The sequence below is a fragment of the Haemaphysalis longicornis genome, unplaced genomic scaffold (assembly GCF_048455015.1).
Source record: "Haemaphysalis longicornis isolate Haplotype H1 unplaced genomic scaffold, Haemaphysalis longicornis Haplotype H1 scaffold_3, whole genome shotgun sequence".
NCBI classification, from domain to species: domain Eukaryota; kingdom Metazoa; phylum Arthropoda; class Arachnida; order Ixodida; family Ixodidae; genus Haemaphysalis; species Haemaphysalis longicornis.
In genome coordinates, this window is record NW_027526335.1 from 186,941,605 (window position 1) to 186,957,475 (window position 15,871).

The 15,871-nt window shown below is 44.7% G+C and overlaps 1 protein-coding gene across 1 annotated transcript in view; it reads left to right on the plus strand.

The window, feature by feature from the left end:
• The first annotated feature begins 13,952 nt into the window (after window positions 1–13,952).
• Window positions 13,953–15,871, plus strand: part of LOC144175882 (uncharacterized) — a 48,653-nt gene continuing 46,734 nt past the window's right edge. Inside the window, exon 1 of the mRNA XM_077704937.1 lies at window positions 13,953–14,131. The gene's annotated coding sequence lies outside the window, so the exon portion shown is untranslated. The remainder of the gene's footprint in view (window positions 14,132–15,871) is intronic.

The window sequence follows — 15,871 nt, forward strand, 5'->3', positions numbered from 1 at the left end:
ATATCTCTTGGCGGTGGCTTTATGAATAGTCGCTAGGACAACATGAAGTGTGGGCGAGAAACTAGGTGGTAAATTGTGGATACTTCATCTGTTTTTCTAATATCTCGTATTTCTAATATGTCGTAATCGTTTAAAGTGTGCTTTGCAATTGTGCCACTGCCCTTGGGGAACAGCAGCATTTTGAATTTTTGTCTGTATTTTGACTTGACTGTTGTTTTAAACTGCTAAATGTTTTTTTCTAATTTGAGTGACAATTGAACTCATCGAACCGGTTCGCGAACCGGTTCAAGCACCCGAACCGGTTCGCGAACCGGTTCGGTACGTGATTTTGTCGAACCGGAACTTTACCGGAACGAAATGATTTCGCCTGAACCAGAACCGTAACCGAACCGGTATTTTTTTCGGTTCGACACACTGATATATATATATATATATATATATATATATATATATATATATATATATATATATATATATATATATATATATATATATATATACAGAAAGATAGGTCAGCAGTCTACAACGCCAAAGGAGGCATAGGGGTGTGGTTAGGCTCTTTTCTTTTTCACAACGGTTCATTAGGTAAACATTTTTTTAAATATACGGAAGAAAGAAACAAAGAAAAACACGCGCCCAGAGTGGGGACCGAACCCGTAATCGAAAGGCGTAGGTTCGGTCCCCACTCTGGGCGCGTGTTTTTCTTTGTTTCTTTCTTCCGTATATTTAAAAAATGTTTACCTAATTAACCGTTGTGAAAAAGAAAAGAGCCTAACCACACTCCTATGCCTCCTTTGGCGTTGTAGACTGCTGACCTATCTTTCTGTATTTCCTCAACGAGGCCCTCATTTCCTTACTATATATATATATATATATATATATATATATATATATATATATATATATATCAGTGTGTCGAAAAAAATAACGATTCGGTTACGGTTCTGGTTCAGGCGAAATCATTTTGTTCGGTTCAGTTCCGGTTCGACAAAATCACGAACCGAACCGGTCCGCCAAGCATTATCACTGAAATTAGAAAAAAAAAATTTCCGTAGTTTAAAACGACAGTCAAATCAAAATACAAACAAAAATTCCTAGTGCTGCTGTTCCCGAAGGGCAGTGGTGCAATTGCAAAGCAAACTAAACAATTACGATATATTAGAAAAACAGATGAAGTGGCAACGATTTAACACATACTTTTTCGCCCAGATATTATGTTGTCCTTGCGACTGTTCATAAAGCCACAGCCAAGAGATATGACGGTGGGATATATATGTTCTTCCCTTTCCTTTTTTGTTGAAATCGCAATCGTCCCTATCGGGTCATCTGTCACGTTAACATTGAAGCCTTAAATTTAAGCCTGCTTACTGGCGCGTTCAAATACCAGCGCTTAATACCAATGGTGCGTATTTTTTATATTAGTAACAAAACAGAAAAATCCTACAACAGGCACATACATACTACCAATGAATTAGATTATTTGGTCACCCTGAATAATTTGTTAGCTGTCACCTTATCGAATGTGTTAGTCACACTTTTGTTAAAAGTAAGTTTAGTTAGCGCTCAGTCACTGGATTATTGCTCTGACCACTGCAATTCTTTTTGCAATAGCTAAACCGGATGTGTGCATTACAATCAGTATATCATCGTACCGCCTGACCCCCGGCCAACGTTCCGTGTGCTACATTGCGGAATCTTGTAACAGATTATGCTGTTACCAAATGAAAGGGAAATTTGACGCGCGGAGCATGAGATGGGACTTTTTTGGGTAGACGCTCTTTAATTCGTTTACAGCAGTACTCCCCTCGGGAACGAGTAGCAGTAGAAGTAATGCAGCGACTTGGGCAGCCAGTAGAAGTGCATTTAAAAAGAAAAACTAGATCTGAAAGAGGGAAAACTGCAGAACAAGCACAAAAGATGATCACTCGGCGAACGGGACAGTGTGAGGTACCAGCCTGCCTTCTGTACGTGTCATCTGCTTTGTTACTGTTTCTGCTTCCAAGACAAGGTCGAGGGCTGCAGTTTCTTGCCAAGAGATTAAGTACGCACCTTAGCAGTTTTCTTTGACGTATCTGTTGTTGTTTGTATATGTGAAAAATGGGACTTGTCTACTGTACTGTCTCAAAAACTGACCACGGAAGTCACTTCCTTCGCATTGATGACACGTTTGGTTGCAAAAGGCAGGACAAAGAAAGTACGGAGCAATATCCATGTTCTGGTGCTTTTTTTTACATATTCAGTTTTTCTTACTGCGCCATACTTTAAAACAACGTGATTCTCCTTTCCTTTTTTATTGTTTTCCGTGTAAACACATTTAAAAAAATTCACCCCACCTCCCCGAAGGGAATCGTGAGGAAATGCGAATGCACATGTCGAACACGTATTTCGGGGTCTTCGGCTCGGCGTTGGCGTTTCGCAGCGGCTTCCCGAGCACGGAGTTCGGCGTCGGCAGCTCGCTGCAAGCGCTTGCGTTCGGCATCACGCGTTGTTCGCTTCGCAGCCTTGTCTTCCGCTTCTTCTTCTCCTCCGGTTGAAGATGACATTGAAGCCACTACAGTGACGTCACCTCCAGCGAGAGGTGTAATGCTCGAACTGGATTGTATTACACTTCTTGCTCGAGGTACCGTTGCCGGCAGACATTCCATTTATATATACTTGCGACCGAGCGAACGGGAGAGTGGGGCGAGCGTCGAGAGGAGAAGCACCGAAGCATCGCGCCTACCCTCGCCTACACTCTCCCACACACGCGGGAGCTCCGGCGAGCTCCCGCGATGCGAGCGCCCTCACACGCCCGAGCGCGCTCCTCCTCTCCACTCACTCGCCGCTGATCCGCCCGCACCGCCTGCTCCGGTTGCTAGGGGAGAGGAGGAGCACGCGCGCTCGCAGCTGTTGCTATGGGAGAGGGGTGAGATCGGAGAGATAACACCTGCGGGCGCGTGGACGCCGCACGGCGCCTGACATGGCTCGACTAAGAAATGCATTCGCATTTAAAACTGGCGAATTTGATGCCCCATGCTTTTTCTCTGCTCCGAGGCGCAGCTTATGTTGCAGGCCGGCAGACTTATTTTAACCTGCTGGTGATATTAAACGCGAATCAAAATCTCGATACACGGACGTTCTCGATTTCCATCTACTTTAGAAAAACGGTCGTGGAGAAGGGAGATCGAGGCCAATTGTGGTCAGCAGCAAACGGCTTAACCACTGAGCAGCTCCTGCGGTCACACTTGTCAAGTATTAACAATTTGCAGGTGTCGGACCTTTTAAACAAATTGTGAAATGCAAAAACTTTGCACACACCGGGTTTGGGCTTTCGCTGTTGCGCAGTGGAGCGCTCCTGCAGCCTGATTCCTCTAATAAAGTCGCAGCTAGGGAAGGGAAAAGTCGTTTTATATCACGTGCAAGCTGCCGAGAATGACATTTAGTTTGGTCAGCTTGCACTGCGCTCGCGCTTCCAGCAGGAACAGACCATAGCTACATTGGTGCTCGTTCATTTCCCCTGTTGTTGCATAGAGCGTGATAATGTTCAGTTGTCTGGAAGGGAAAGTGCGCGAGCGGGTACGAAGTTTATGGTACGTGAAGGAGAAAAAGGCCTAAATTGCATTGATGGTGCAATACCAACAACGGAGGGTCGAACCGTTTCGGCATCAACCGGTAACCGTTATTTCTTTTAAATGCAGAGCATTTCAGTAACTCACGATGTCACCCGCGTTGACGTTCGTAGTCCGCACCCTCCCTACGATATAAAAAAAAATAATATCCGGCGCCCGGTTTCGATCCCTCGACCCTGCGGGCGGAACGCAATGTACATGGTGCTCTACCCACTGCGCCACAAAGCCCACACAGAATGGGACGCTACGAACGCGCCTTATATTGTTGACTCATTCAAATTACTGCTGACGAGCGCTCTCTCGTCAGCAGTTGCCACAAGTGCAACAACATTAACGTAACGCAAACTACTTAACGTCGTGCGCCCCCGGAAATGCTCTGCATTTGATCGTGCCCCTCGCGAGGGGGATGTTTCACTGCGTCTTCCCTTGGTCGCGGAACCCGTGGCGCCATCTGGCGGAGGCGCGGCACAACTCGTAGCACTTTGAATTTACTCTTGTGGCGCATTTTTACAGTGAGCAACATCGCACTTGCTAAAAATAATTTATTATACATAGTAACAGGTAATACCCGGTGTAGTTAGGTACTAGACGGGCCGACAGGACACATGATATATGCAGTGCGATAATGAAAAAAAAATTAAACGAACAAAATTTCAGAAATCACAAACCAAACTGCAATACAAACACACGTGTAAAAAGGCACCACAGCAAACGCTAAACGCACTTTACTGGTAAATGATTACATAACCTGGATGGACAACAGCCAGAGTTGTTTTCATTTTTTTCGGTCCAGTTGCGGTTCGAGTTCAGCGTGCTCAAAAAATAACGGTTAAGGTTCGTGTTCAGTTCCGGCAAAAATACCGGTTCAGTTCCGGTTTTCGGTTCGGTTCCGGTTCGACAGCCTGAGGTATATATATTTATTTATATATATAAATATCTTCATCGGTTATTCCGATGAAAAGTGGTCCTTCAGTTGAAAATGGCCAGTAAAACACTTTTTATTTTTCAGCAGGAGTAAACCACTTTCTCAAATGTTTCTTCTGGCTCCTCTAGGAGCGAGAAGAAATAGAAGAGCCAGAAGAAAAGAAAAAAGATGTATCTTGCTCGCTTCTGTATTTAGTTTGTCACGCTAATTTTTGTATTTTTCTTAATTATATAATTAGTCATTTTTAATTAGCTAACTTCTAAATAAACAAAGCTAGGCGAAAGATCCCAATAAGAAAAATGTAGAGCACTCCGCAAAACGTCCGAATAAGTTCTTTCTATCTTTCTGTATATTAGGTAGTTGTGTTTTCAGCTTACTGAAGATGCCCGCGAAATGAAAAAAACACCACGTGACATGCCCGATTGCGTATCGTGATTGCAGTGCTCCCAAACGTTTCGCGTACATAGGTGCGCAGCCGCTTAAAAAGCGCCAGGGCAGATGACGAACTTGTTAGCTCCGGTATCACAAGCGATAACCCCTGTGTCTGCTTAAAAACCTTTTCGCAAACCGTGTTTTGAGGAGCGCCATTGCCCGACACCAGCGACGTGTATCATCGGCGCCATATTAGGCTGTGTCCCTGGGTGCGGTATGAACATTGCCATACTAACCAGCCCCAGCAGCTGTTTGGATGCGTGTTGGCGAAGCTTCTACATTTGTTTTTACCCCCCCCCCCCTTCTGTTATATGCAGCGTGACGTTTTTGCGAAGTGTTTCACTTACTCGCGTGAGCGACATAAGGCAACAATCCCAGCCAGTGGGTCTGGCGTTTCTTAAGTAGCGGCGGCGGCCGCGCCTATTTTGCCACGACATGTCATGCTAATGAGCGGTATGTTTCGTTGTGAAATTTGTAGGTGGCTGTAATCCTCAATTGAGTATGATCACAATGATGAATCGTCGTTGAGCGTTTGCCTCAAATAATGCAAACGGACGCGTCCGTATCTCTGCGGTAGTGCCGACAACTAAGCGCTGGCGGCCGGATCACGCCCATCAAACGGTGGTCATTCCGTATGCCGCCGATGCAACCAACGGCTTAATCGTGCCACATTAATTGCATTTGATGCAGCGCATGGTGCTTCTAAGCAACACGGTAACGCAGGCCAAGTTTGGTACCAGTATAGTGAGCCGACGTGCTGCAGCGATCTTTTCAGCACCACTGATACACAGCAGCTGCTAGATAAACCATGATGTACTTTATGTTTAGGCCCCGCATACCTCGTTAAGAAAGCCGAGACAGTGTCTCGGCGGAAATGGGCTGCATATGTCTTTCATAGGCTGCAGTTTTTCTAGCTTGTTGCGAAATGAATTTGCCAAGTTAATTTCGAAATTACCTGGACGTACTTTATATTCCGCCGGCATATTGCTTGTAAGACTGTTTTGACAATGTTTAGGCTGTTTAGGAGAAAACGGGATGGGGGTTTTTCATAGATCACACATTTTCTAGATTGCAAACTGTTTGCACCGACTAGCTTTCTGTCTGTCTCTCTCAAACTTCTCCATTTTGTCTAAGCCGTCTTTGAAAGAACAACAAATGCAACTTCTCTATATGCTTGTAGCGATGACACAGATCTGAAAAGTCTCCGGAATAGTTCACGAACTGTTGCATCAGTTGGTTAATATTAGCTCACATGCTAAACCCTTTTTGCGGCGTGCTATTTCTTAAGTTCATTTGTGACGCAGGTACTTGGAAAATTAATTACTAGAAAGTGCGCTGAAGTATGAGCACGCATGTAAAAAAACTGAATATGCTCGTGCCTCGTGCTACGCATGATGCAATATATGCCCCTCTTTTTTTTCAGAGGACCTTCCTTACGCTCATCCTGACGACATTAAAGAGAGAGTGGACTGAGGCCATGCGGGACTGGCCCGATATTAGTGGTCCAGAGATAGTCTATTATTTAGGTCATGCGAAAGTTAGTGCCCGCAGGAGGTACGCTGTTACTAGGCCTTGCAGTAAGGCTGGGTCGGCAAAATACTTCTGCATTAAATCAACGAAGAGGGTTTTTTTATTAAATTCCTATGCCACGCATTCACAAGCTGTTAACAAAAGTTTCATCGTGTTTGAGGGTCCGCAAAAAAAACCAGGATTTGTTCTGTGCGCAGGCTGCGTGCATGGCTGGAGAAGCCAGGGTTTGAAGCCATGTAGGCGCTAAATTTTGTGAACTAGACTCTGCTGATTCCCATGGTATGAGCGGATAGGCCTGAACTGACGAAGCTGCTAAATAGAATCGAGGCACGATGCGCAATGTCCAGCCACCTGATATTGGAGGAATTGACCTCAGGCTTCAGGAAAGGACTGTCGACACCTTGTGCGGCGCCCCGCGCGAAATATGCAAGGGGTGCTTTCGGATGCCGAGACAAAGAAGTTGCATGAAGAGTCCGATTACCCCGCGCTCTTACATACACCAGGCATGGTTCGTACAATCTTTAAAATTTAACAAGTGGTTACACAGTGACAGCTCCAAAAGCTGAACGATAGCTTCACGTAATGATGAAAATGCGGCATTTGTTTAAGAAGCTGTAGTTTTGCAAAGCAAATTTTTCTGTAAAGCAGTATTGACACGAATCTGCAAATGACATATTTAAAATTGGAATATCAGCATTCTTATAAATGTTGCCCGGAGACATAGCGCAATATAATAATGTGCTCAACGAGCTTCGATACGTCAAATCTCTAGCGAATCTTTGATTTAAAACCAAGCGTTTCCCTATATTCCTGCGTTGCACGAGATGCGAGTATTCGCTTTCCTCTTAATAATAGTTATGTTTCTTGTCAGCTGGAAGCTCCACTGGCAACCATCTTAATTTTGCGAACTGATAAACGGGAGCTAAAGGTGGCTGGCACACTTGTTTACATACGCTTCCCGGAACAATGCTGCACGCAACATTTACTGCTGAACTCTGCCACGACTGCTCGCAACGCTGCGCGCATGACAACATCAGTGCATTGTCCAAGGATGTGACGGGTGCAACAGTTTTTACACCAAATTTATAGACATTTCCCAAGAGCCTCCGCTTGCCCCGAGGAAACAGAAGAGAGAAGGACAGCTCCCTTTAGAAAGCTGCTCGCTGCTTGAGGGTGAAAGCATCAAATGTTAAGAGTGCCTAAAAAGAGCGCAACCTCACATGGGTGCAACATGTCGCCGCCAAGGATTTCTGCGAATGCCGCAACAAAACACGGTCATAAATTTGAGCCAGTTGCCCGCGAGCAATTCTTCAAGAAAACCGAGCTAAATGTGACCCGATGTGGCGCAATTGTACATACGTCAATTCTTTGGCTGTCTGCGTCACCCGATGGCTTCGTCGAGGAATTTAACGCACCATTAAAAGTGAAATTACCATGCGTAATGGATGCAGCTGAGCTAATAAAGGCAGAAATGTACGATGTGAAGGAAGTATAAAATTGCTCTGTCCTTTCAGAGAATGGCCCTAATAGCCGTTATGGTGAAGTGCAATTCCAGACGTATTGCACTGGCCACAAACTATGCTTTTTGCGTTTCGAAAGCTAGAAGTGATGCTCTTGTAGTGGTACCCTTTGAAAGCTCTTTCCTAGCTGGTCAGGTACCAAGGTACCAAGACTATAGACGGTCTACTTCTGTGAGCTGTTACCAGAAATAGAAAAGCAGCATGTTCGAGGCGTACTTTCGCTTTGTTAGGATTACGTGGAAATATGTCAACTAGATATCAACGGTACGGAACTTTTGTGAGCTTACAAAATTACTTTGCGAGCCCATTTTCTGTAAGGAATGACTAACCTCATCAGACACATCGCAATAAAATTATTGTCATGATGATACTGTGTTCAAATTTATATATTTATTCTAAGTAGTCTGACAGGCCCTCGTACGGGGGTATTAAAAGGGGGAGGAATGCGCACACGGCAGCTCTCAAGATGCAATTATATAACGCGTGTTATGGAAAGAAAAAAGAAAACAAGATATATAACAGTGATGACATTTGCACATCGTAGCACCATAAACTGGAAATGTTACTGGAAACAATTAAGCATGAAATATAATGTATCGAGATTTACGCGCATGTAAGGCACTCCTCATTGAAACACAAAAAACTTAAGTGGCTCAATAGGAATCTGTTACACAATGAAAACACACTATGTTGGTCATTAGCCACTTATCACGAGACATGTTGTAGTGCTTTACTCGCTTTAGTGCTCACTCGCTATCAATGGAGCCTTCATGTTGCACAACCCAGCACAGACAAAGATCATCTTGGAAAGTCTTCTTGGACTTGATTGGCAGACCATGTTTGAAAATCCTATAATTCTTATGATGTTTATACCTCTTTCCACGTAGGTTCTTAAAGAGGCGATCGTCCTTGCCGTTGTGACGTCCACTTCGGCAAGCTCAGATCTCCTTTTTGTGACAGTAGGCACGTTGAGTTTTACACCCTGCACTAGAAGATGTTGGCTTAGGATACCCTCTCTCCACCATGTCCTGATGTTCAGGACCCAGCAGACCCTGAATTCCGCAGTCGCTGGTTGTACACTTGTCACAGACGCTCGCCCTCCATAAGCATCTGACCCATACATGATGTAGCCATTCGGTGCTATGGCCACCGCAAAATTTGAAATTTGTCCGTATTAGACCTTTGTAGTTACTGCGCGTCTGTGCTAGAGTCATTAGCTTTCTTGGACTCTGTAGGAAAACCTTGGTGCAGTCGAAAAATGTATATGGTTCCTTCATAACCCCTGTACAAAAAGGAAGCCGGCATGCTGTTTCTTATTACAGCTCCGGGCAGCCGGACAACTATTTTCTTCACAGCATTGCACAGTGCAAGCAATGCTTTGCTGATGGTGCCATGTACTGAACTAATGGATATATGAACAATTTAGGAAAGATGTCCATAAAGAAGGTCTAGACGCAGCCCCATTATTGTCTTCAGTAGCAGATCATTCACAGAAATGTTGACATGCTTCTTCAAACCTTTACCCACGGCGGCGTTCGACAGGCTATAAAATAAAGCCCTAATGATGCTTGTGTAAAAAAGGCAGTGGGTCGGTGTAAGGGATGCTGCGAATATTTCGCACTTGTTCTTGGACATCGGGACGATTATTCTTGCGTAGCTGTGGTGGCTGGACACTATATTTTCCCACTGTGTACAGTGGTCTTTCCTTGCAACCTGTTGATAGAAATCAGAGATATTTGTAAGGTACTGGTATTGAAGTAGCAGAACAATGAGTGAGCATAGCCGGAAAGAAACAGGCGGATGCCCCACCTTACATCTTGAAGGCACGTTAGAAAGAAAGCCCAGTAATGACCTATTTATTTAGTTTTAGAACTAATTTGTGGAGCCCATAAGCTTACTGAATTGCGGCGTTAAACACTGTGTGCTAACAGAAAAAACTAGTTTTTGCAGCAAAGTTCGTATTGTATAGCATGAATACGTACACGTCTGGGCTTGTGAAAAAACGCAAGACGAGCATAGCACAGCTCGCAACTGCAGGCGAGCATGAAATAAAAAAAGAAATCGATTGAGAGCTATTCCATCTTCACAATAAGGGTGTCACGCTTACGTGTCGAGCTTCAGGAAATGCAGATCACCAGGTCTGTTTCTTTCTTTCTTACGTTCTTAAACTCGTGCGGAGTCTGGATCATGTCTTAATGTGTTTCCAGGAGCATTATGCTTGCTTTGAGTTAATAAATGCCAAATTGGAATCACTCAAAATATGTTTTAAATAGAGTTAATAATGAAATGTGAACAGATCAGTGTTTGGCAAGCATAGCAGATAGTAAACCACAAGCCATCCAGTTGGTATCACATTGACAGGCACGCACATATCGTACTGCAATGGTCCCGCACAGTATGTGCGGGACCATTTTATGGTTTCATGGGACCGTTTCATGCTCTCATGGTGAAAATAAGAGTATTATGTCGTTCTTGGGCTGATGAACGCATGCTTTCAGGGTGATGCTAAATATTGAATGAAAGTTAAATTTTTGTGGATAGTTAATGCAGAACCCTTCGTAAAAAGCGCGAAGTTTTAGTTGGCCCCTAACATGGGGGCAATATCTCGGGAAGGCGGGTGAACTTTTAAAAGCGCCGTTTTTTAGCAAACCCCAGGGGCAACAAAGGCGGGACTTCCCTTAATCTACTGAACTGGTAGGTGCAGGCTGCACCAAGGTACACAAATCAACATGCTTACGAACACTTAACTCAATAAGAAGCAGGTGTGGCGGTTCTTGTGTGTAAGTAAAATGTACACACACTGTAGATTTTCATACGGTAACACGGCAATATTTTTACAATTTTGAACGCTCTGTCAAGCCCAACTTCAAAAGAGCAGCGCAAAGCATACTTGAATTTGACATCACTGTGCAAACATGTGCCAGATAACGAACGCTTCTAAAGTACTAGATGTTGGATCTACAGTTCATCACGTGCCGTGTGAGTCCAAAAAGATTCCTACACACCTGATTCTGCGCGGATTACACCGCTTATGGCATTATGTTTACTCACTACAACAGAAATGTTGCAGTGCAATTGGTTTTTCGAGGGCCCTTTTTGTTGTATTTGTGAACAGCTTTTAATCCGAAGAAAACAGAACCGGAAATGAGCACCACAAAGAACAATCAGTGCACACTGCATTTGCAATGCTGCATCTTTTTATCACAACGTAGGAAGAGATTTTACCAGAACATACACACCACTAAAGTTTTTGCCTTTGAAATATTAGAGAAAGCGCCAAAGAGATTTTAAAGCCCAGCAAAAGGGCAACCAATTTCAAGAAAGAAATGGCGGTGTTTTACAACATAGGTCCAGGAACCATTCTCTCAAAATCCAACTTCAACTCCAAGATAACGCAAGAACCTGTTGGCGGGCCAGCACGTGTGACATTGTGGGTAAGAGCGGGGTCATTTTGCGTGTGTTTCTTACACTGAAATAAGTACAAAATCCACTTTATAATGAGTCAAAAATAAAACAAGCAAGCATACTAACGCATGTGGTCACACTAATTGTTGGGGCAAAATATCGGCTCCTACAATGACTTCTCGCAGTGGTAGCCTTAATGTTGAAAATAATTCTTTGGTGGATGCGCCGCTCCTTGATTTGAAGACAACAGCATTTGTAATTCGAGAGAATATTTTGTGAGCCCAGTAGTTGTCTTGAGTGTTTTTTCATGACATAAAGTGCATCAAGGTAAACTCTATAGGCTCAAAGAAAGGCTTTCAATTGCCCCGTATGAGTGGTAAAAAGGGTCTGGCTTTTGACGTTCCTCAATCACGAATGATAGCTTTAGAACCCGTGCTGCTGTTTTTAAAAGCATAATAGGCGAAATCAGCAGTTGCTGTACAACAGAAACGCGCCTGACTCTTTGCCGTATAGTAAATTACACTGGTTCAAACCACATTTCACAAATAGAAGCTGGAAGGACGACCATGGCTCCGTCCGCAATGGCTGATGACCGTTCAGTTCTATATTCTGCGAAGCTATGCACAGCATAACATGCCACTTAATATCCCAAATTTATTTCAATGACGAAGGTATAACCACGACTACCCTCGTACCAAGCGTGCACCTCATTTATCAAGCCGTTCAATCCTCCACAGCTTGTAATTTCTGCCTGGCCAGAGCTGACCTCGACCTTATTCTGCGGGGCTGCATTCAACAGCGTCGCTCAAATCCCCAGTTTTAGTTTTAAGGAACAGTGGGAGCCCGCCTTGCTCAAACCTTGCGCCTAACCTCTCGGACAAGATCTTAAACTCGTCCGAGAGGGCAGCGAAGGCCCACCCCTTTCAACTTACCTCTGCTCCCTGCGCTTTCAGGATAAATCGAGTGATTACTCTCACTCAGTCATTGCAATCGCCACGATAATACCAGATATCAGGGCTGGTGTCATTTTACCTGTAGCTTGCGACCATCAAATTGACTGCTCAGTAGGCAAGCTAAAAATTCGATCTTGATTGCGTGATTCTGAGGTTTAACGGAAGGACACTACACACGCGATGAGGCGGGCTGTAGTGGAGCGCTCCGGATTAATTTTGACCACCTGGGGAACTTTCACGTGTGCCGGAATCCCGTACACATGGGCGTTTTTGCTTTTGGCCTTCACCAGAAAAGCGGCCGCCGTGCATATGAATGGAACCCGCGTCCTCAGGCTCAGCAGCACATTGCCATAGCCACTCAGCCACTGTGGCGGTTTAAAAATCACATCTGAAAACCTTCACGCTCTCCGATAAGGAAGGGTAACTGCAGGGCAAAGGTCTTGACGGATATCTGGAACTCCTTACTCTTGCGCCTAGGCCTCAAACAAAAGTGTGCTGGCAAAGGTTGAGTACGGCTTCTCAGACATGCAGGCCGATAGCACGTACGGCCAGCGAAATTAATACTGGCAGCTTTGTGTTCTGCTTATGCACTCCTGTAATAATCTTGCGTTAGCTGGTCAGGTAAGCTTGGAGTCACTCGGTTGTCGCCCTGGATTTCCTTGAGGGATACCTTGTTCCTGGAGCACTCAACGGCACTGAAATGTACAAAAAGTATCATAAAGGGGTTACAGCACACAAAGATGACGACACACACTGTTGTGCACTGTTAACCCCTATTTATGATGTCCCACCAACTAGCCCACCAATCCATCCTCATGTACATAAAGTAACAGGTATAACTTGAAACATTTTCATGCCAAAAACCATACTAGTACAATGCAGCTGAAACAGTGCTCATTTAGGTTTCGTGTGTTTTATAATCTTTCCATGACCGCGAGGATGACTCAATAAGAAAAACTAAAAGTTCACACGCACGACGCAGCCAAGAAACTGCAAGCTTAGGAAAGGAAGCAGTTTCTTAAAAATACTTTCGCCTAATAGGCAATTCTCTTAAGTTCTGTACAATTTTTCGCGTCGAGAACAAAAAGAAAGACGTCAAAACAACTGGTTTGAACAGAAGATTTTTCTTTAAGATATAACGGAGACCAGACGCCGATTCGTACTCATGTCTCTCATGCTGAAAGGCACTGACGACGCGCACCCGGTACACGTTTGGGAGGCACGCAATTAATATTACAACATCGCTCATCCTGGTTGGCGCCGAGTCCAAGAAGATCGCGTTGGGTTACGCAAAGAAACCGCTAGTGATAACCACCACGCAAGGGTGCCAAGAGAGCCCAAACTAACTAAAAAGCAAGCAGGATAACGCAAGAACCTCTGGCGAGGCTACGCAAGCGACGAGGGGGGGGGGGGCAAGGGCGAGGTCATTTTGCGTGTGCATCACTTCCACGACAATCGTTGCGAATTTCACTTTACAATTCACAGGAAATATAAAACGAGCGTTTCAAGTAGCTTCATGACGAAAGCAACAGAATAAAAGGAAGACCGGGACATGACGAGCTCTTTGGAAGGCGAATCCTTGATCGGGCTCACTAACACAGATAGGCTCTGGTGGATTCGCTTCGCAGTCTGCCTGTGCAGTGTGCGTCGACTAGCCTTGCGCTGCTAAGAGGGGTGTTAGATAACTGCCAGAGATTCTTTTCGCCCTTCATCTCACTGTTACTGGAAAGCCTGCGATTGATCGACTTCGTGTGCCAGGTAATTACTTCAATACTACTTTGAAACTCTGCATGCCGAAAAACCTTTCTTTAAATGTGCATGTTCGAACGATGCTCAAGTATAACCTGGAGCAAGCTATAAACGGCATAGCCCTTTACATAGTTGGCCCACTCGATTTAACAGCCCAGGACGGTCCGCAGGCAATCCGAGGATTGCCCTCGGATCGGAAGCCTCTTAAGAATACATGGGAAAAATGAGCCCCGGATCGCGTCTAGGCAAGTCTGCGGACGATCCGGGAGTTATAATCTAGGAGGCCCCGTGTACCAGCGACAAACCCTGATGTCAACGCGGGCGCGCATTTTGAAACGAGATTGTGCTAAAGGAGCAATAAAGACAAAATACATGTTCGGTTCATTAAAAATGCTGTATCGTCCACGTAAGAACGATAACTGTTTTATCGCGAACTTCAAACAAATATTCAAGATATGAAAGAAAACACACTCAACCATGGCGACTCCCGATCCCCTTTGCGGTGAATTTTATATGACGTCACACGACATTTTCAATGAGATTGATGGCCCCCAACCTATGTTACCTCCAAAAACATCCCTCAGAGATTGTAGTAGAGCAGCTATAGAATGAAAGTGAGCCGGCTACCAAAGGGTAATTTTTCCAAAATGAAGCAAGTTGCGTTTTGTGTTCATGAGTGCCTTGGTCTGCTTTTTCTCATGTAGTTTGTTTGTCGTCACCGCAGCAGTTTGTAAGAAGATTAAGTCCGCGAAGTTGCAGAAATGATTGAAGTCATGTTCTATATCATTCAGTAACGAACTCTTTGCTCCGCGCGGAAGAATAGCCGGCTGCGGCGATGGCGCAATGGTACAACTCCTAAAGCACTAACTTGGTCGAGTAGGTTACTAACCAGTGATTCTAACCACGGGGAAGGCGGTGTGCCAGTCGTTGAGTGCACATTTGCACTGAAACGAAGCGAGGATGGTGTAAGGGGCTAGTTTTTACTTCAGGCGCCTTGGGTGCTGTAAGTCTGTCTTGTTGGTTCTGCTTTAAAGAGGCACTGAAGTGATTTTTAAACATTGGGCAATTACTAGCGCAAATTGTAGTCATGTTTCCACCATTATGAGTGCGTTTACTCAAATTTATAACGTAGAAAAATCAATTCGAAAATGTTGGCCTCCTCTCTGCATCCTCGCCCATTTTCTCTGGCGTTTTCGTGTGACATCAGGAGGAGATGACTTGGATTGACTGAGCTACTGCGCGGCTCACCGACCTTCGGGCAGAGTCAGTCGGCCCAGCGTTTACTCCGCTGCCGGCGACGGGTCGTCGCAATTCATTCGTTCAATTGAAACGAACCCACGATACGTTTGAGAATGGAAGAATGTGCCTTTGTTTGCTTTACTAGTTTGTGCACTGTATCTAGCCCCAAGTAAAGGTCACTCCACACAAGCGCTGCACAAGCACACCTGCGATGCTTCGCTGACTAGTACGCTAGTAGGAAAATCTAAGGCCCCTTGAAGGCGGGAGAAGTCAGCGAAGCCAATATACGTGCGAAGAAAATAAAATGAACTGGTACTTTTACCGTACAGCGTAAAACTAGGGTTCGGGAAGCACTTTTTTGCGCTGGGAGAACAAGCACAGTGCTCTGCAGCACGACCACTCCTCTGCGAACGCTTTTCCGTCTAAGAAATGCAATTGCTATAATACGCGAGATATTGTAAAAATTTGGGCGTCGCTTACTGCTCCAGCGTTATACAACAAATAGTCACC